This window comes from Triticum aestivum, chromosome 7B, assembly GCF_018294505.1.
Source record: "Triticum aestivum cultivar Chinese Spring chromosome 7B, IWGSC CS RefSeq v2.1, whole genome shotgun sequence".
Lineage (NCBI taxonomy): Eukaryota > Viridiplantae > Streptophyta > Magnoliopsida > Poales > Poaceae > Triticum > Triticum aestivum.
This window is the reverse complement of record NC_057813.1, coordinates 724,438,855-724,443,698: the sequence shown is the minus strand read 5'-3', so window position 1 is coordinate 724,443,698 and position 4,844 is coordinate 724,438,855. Positions and strand designations below refer to the sequence as shown.

The following is a 4,844-nucleotide window of genomic DNA, read 5'->3' as shown; positions in this document are numbered from 1 at the left end:
AGCGGTAAGGAGAGTGGTAAGCAGGGAGAGTAGGGGGGGGGGGGGGGGGCACGGACGAGGAGGCCATGGCGCCGCCCTGTCGCCGCGCGCCGTCCTCGTTCGTCTCCGCTTCTCCGGCGATCGTCGGCGGAGGGATATGCCGACGGCTTCTGAAGCGTCTCCAATGGCGGAATGCACGTCTCCTCCACATTCAGTAATACCAGAACCACTTGCTTCCAGTATTGGTTCTTCACTTCATACTACCTGAACAATATACTGCTCTGAGAGATTTTCCCGTTGGATAAATAAATTCTTTGTAGTTCCGTGGATTCACAATCTCACTATTGGAGACTTGTTATTTTGCTGGGACATCACTTTCTGAGATCTACAGTAGTACAGGCAGCTGTTGGACATAGACTGAAACCGAACTCACTCACGAACACAGCCAAGCAGAATCAAGGCAATGTGAACACCTAACACCAACTCATAGGACCAGTGGGGCAGCACAAGGACTAGAGCACTCAACACTAGTCATGATGACTCGCAGGGTCGATTGTTAGTACAGTACAGCTACGCGCTGGCATCATCGCTGTCTTCAGTTACCCGGCCGTCTGTTGTTAGGTGATTCACTTTCATTGCATCCTCATCATGTAAGCATATGTGTGGCCACAATCGTCCTCGTCCACCTCTGCGCTGTTTTCTCTTCCATTTCTCCTCATAAGCAGGCAAGCAAGCACATTATTTGCTCCAACCACTATTGTCTTCCTCAACCCGCGCTCCTCTGTGTTCTTGCGAGCCCTCACCTTGGCGTTCCAATGGCGGAGCTCGTGGCCACTGCTGTCCATTCTCAAGGACAAGGGCAAGACCATCGAGGTCCACTGCTGTCCATTCTCGTGGCCACTGATGGGAAGAAAGCTCCGCAAGATTGTGCAGGCCATCGAGGTCCTTGTGACCGAAATGAACGCCTTTGGCTTTAAGTATCAGCAACAGCCGCCGGTATCCAGTCAGTTGCGGCGGACGGATCATGCTAGCACTGACTCAGAGGAAATCAAGAAAATCATCATCGAATCCAGAGCCAATGATAAGAAGAAAATTGTTGATATACTAGTTGGGCAAGCTAACAATGCAGATCTCACAGTTGTTCCCATCATTGGAATGGGGGGTAAGGGCAAGACCACATTAGCACAACTTGTTTACAATGAACCTGCAATTAAGAAGCATTTCGATTTGCTCCTATGGGTGTGTGCATCTGAATGCTTTGATGTGGATTCCTTGGCTAAAAGTATAGTTGAAGAAGCTCCCGAGAAGAAGGATGGTAGCAAAGAAGCAGACGCATCCAAGAAGACACCACTGGATATTCTTCAGAATGTAGTGAGTGGGCAACGGTACCTCCTTGTATTGGATGATGTCTGGGCACAATAGGTTAAATTTTGGACACAGCTCAAGGCCTGCCTTCGACATGGTGGCACCGGTAGTGCGGTCTTGACAACAACTCGTGATGGTGGAGTGGCTGAAATAATGGGTACTGTTAAAGCTCATAATCTCGTAGCTTTGGAAGATGAATTCATAAAGAAAATCATCGAGACAACCATCACTTGGCCGTTTCAAGAAGGCAGAGGAAAGGCCCACCGAGTTGGTGGGTATGGTTGATAAGATTGTGGTGAGATGTGCTGGCTCCCCGTTAGCTGCAACAACACTAGGCTCTCTACTGGGTACCAAGACCAGTAAGGAAGAATGGGAGGCTATATCAATCAGAAGCAGCATTTGCACCGAGGAGACAGGAATCTTATCAATACTCAAGCTCAGTTACAATGACTTACCGTCACATATGAAGCAATGCTTTGCTTTTTGTGCTGTATTTCCCAAAGATTACGAGATTGATGTGGACAAGCTGATCCAACTATGGATTGCACATGGTTTCATACAGGAAAAGCAAGTTTGTCTTGAAACCATTGGCAAACAAATTTTCAGTGAGCTGGCCTCAAGGTCATTTTTTCAAGATGTGAAACAAGTCCAAGCCACATCCATAGAAATTAGAGACACCAAGGCGTATTATTCCAGAACTACTTGTAAAATCCATAATCTTATGCATGATGTTGCACTATCTATAACGGAAAAGGAATGTGCCCATGTAACTGAGGAACCTAGTCAGGGTGAGTGGCTTCCAAACACTGCTCGTCATCTATTTTTGTCATGCAAGGAACCAGGAAGAAAATTGAACGTTTCTCTCCAGAAAAGCTCTCCAGCTATCCAAACTCTTCTGTGTGATGGTCTTTTGAAATGTTTGTTGCAGCATTTATCAAAATATAGTTCTTTGCAAGCATTACAGCTCGGTGTATATATAAGATCATTTCCGCTGAAACCAAAGCATCTACATCATCTGAGATACCTAGATCTCTCAAGAAGTTTTATCAAAGAGCTTCCTGAAGATATGAGCATTCTCTACAACCTTCAAACGCTGAACCTCTCTGGCTGCAGTGCTCTTCTTGAACTTCCAAGACAAATGAAGTATATGACTGCCCTCCGTCACCTTTACACTCATGGTTGTGTACAGTTGAAGAGCATGCCTAGAGACATCAGAAACCTCACATCCCTACGCACACTTACATGTTTTGTAGCAGGTAGTGGCTCCAATTGCAGTAATGGGGGAGAGCTCTGTCCTTTAAACCTTGGCGGTCTATTAGAGCTATATTATCTAGCAAAAGTGACAGAAGAAGATGCAGAAGCGGCAAACCTCGTGAATAAGCAGGACCTAAGAGAATTGACTCTAGGATGGACCCGTGGACAATATCATCATAAGGAAACTAGTTGTGCGGATGACGCAAGAGTCCTGGCAAAACTCAAACCTCATGATGGGCTGCATGCTATAAGCATATTGTCCTATGGAGGAACAACCTTTCCAACATGGATGACTATGTTGCAGAATTTGAAGGAGCTCACGCTGGAAAATCTTGACTGTTTGGAGAGATGGGGGGAAATAGATAATGATGAGATGCATAGTGAAGACATAATAATCTATCCTCGGCTTGAGAAGTTACGTATTATGGGCTGTACAAAGTTGACAGCATTGCCAGGACGCCCGTCCTTCCCTGAGCTCCAGAACGCTTTTATCAGACGTTGTCCAGAGTTGAGAATCACAGCTGAATCACCAAAGCTCAGTGTATTAAACGTGAACGGAAGTGAGGTACAGTTGTTCCGGTGGTTATCTAGACATATGACTTCATTGACCAATCTGGAATTGCGGAGCACTGAATACAGAGCCACCCCGGAGGCTCAGTATGGACTGAGGGAAGTGTTGGATGTCAAGGAAAAATTGAATGATGATGATATACCCCTCACAGTTTTGGTGCTAGAGAGCATTAAGTCGAGTATAACAGAGCTATGTGCATGTTCTGTACACCTTCAAGATTTGTCAATTAATTTCTGTGACACACTCATCCACTGGCCAGAAAGAGAGTTCCAAGGATTAGTATCCTTGAGGAAGCTTCAGATTAGCTTCTGCGATAATCTGATTGGAGATGCACCAGATTCTGCCGAGCCATCAATATCATCAGAAACGAGTCAACTCCTGCCAAGTCTAGAGTCTCTGGTGATAAAGGCATGCCACAGGTTGGTTGAGGTCTTCAACGTACCTCCATCTCTCAGGAGAATGGAAATTGATTATTGTGAAATGGTTGAGTCCCCATTCGGCAGGAGGCTGCAGCAAGGACAGTCAGCATTGTCCATTCATCAACGGTCATCTAGTATGCCCGAGGTGTCATCATCATCGCCCGGAGCAGTGCTAGAGCATTTAGAAGAACTAACACTAAATATGTGTTATGGCTTAACGGGGGTCCTCCATCTCCATCCGTCCCTCAAGGAGCTAGTAATTCGTCGCTGCGGTGGGTTGACATCTCTGGAATCCCGCTCGGGAGAGCTCCCGTCGCTGAAGCTCCTCAGTCTTTCTGAATGCCTTACGCTGTCATCCCTACCGGATGGGCCAGTATCATACTTACTTCTCGAATATCTTGGCATTAGCTACTGCCCTGATCTGAAGACGCTTCCTGCAAGCCTGCAAAAACTGCTGGGCAGCATTGAGAGGGAATATGTAGATGCTCATTATTATGGAAGTAAGCGCGCATTATACAATTACTTCCTCTATTACTTACTAGTGTGTACTTAATGCACTAGCTAGATAATGGTAATATCATCACTAGCTAGTAGGACAACAGAAAACTGATTGTTTCTTCAACCTAAAATCGTCATTTCTTAATTTATTGATGCCCCTTTAAGTGTAAGTTTTTACATGATTAATCTGTGCAGATAAGCCTATACTGCTGAAACCAAAGACATGGAAGTATGCCAACCGTAGAGATTAGAGAGCTATGAGCAGAATCACAAGAATACCAATACCAGAAGTTGTCATGCAGGTTTGTGATCTAGAAGTATGCCTATCACTGCTGGAACTCTTTAACTGTTCCTTTTTAGCAAAAATAACTTAAAATCTGATACCTTTTTGCAGAACTGTTCCAACACATGGTGTTGCAAGCCTCGGCAGGATCCTGAAAGCGCTCCTATAATACTATTTGGCTATCATTCCGTTCCCAGAAAGAGATCTTGTTTGGATAATCTCTGTTTACCTGGAGTTGTATTTGTATTTTCCACCTCTGTTTACCTAGGGCTGTATGTATCATCGTATTTCTTTCCGAGAAAAAGGTTTGTAAAAAAATCTGTTGCAGTTTCCCTGTTTTATTTATGGACTTGTACAATGGTAGCAAGATTTACAGTCAATATTCTGTTTACCATATACTATAACACTGGCCATCATATGTGTATCTGAAGCTGTCGGTTTACCCTCATTACTCTGCACTAGAAATATTGTTCCC

At 44.9% G+C, this 4,844-nt stretch overlaps 1 pseudogene; it reads left to right on the top strand.

Annotated features, from left to right (window-relative positions):
* Nucleotides 1-882: 882 nt before the first annotated feature.
* LOC123159719 (putative disease resistance protein RGA4) lies at nt 883-4,337 on the top strand (annotated as a pseudogene).
* The last annotated feature ends 507 nt before the right edge of the window (nt 4,338-4,844 follow it).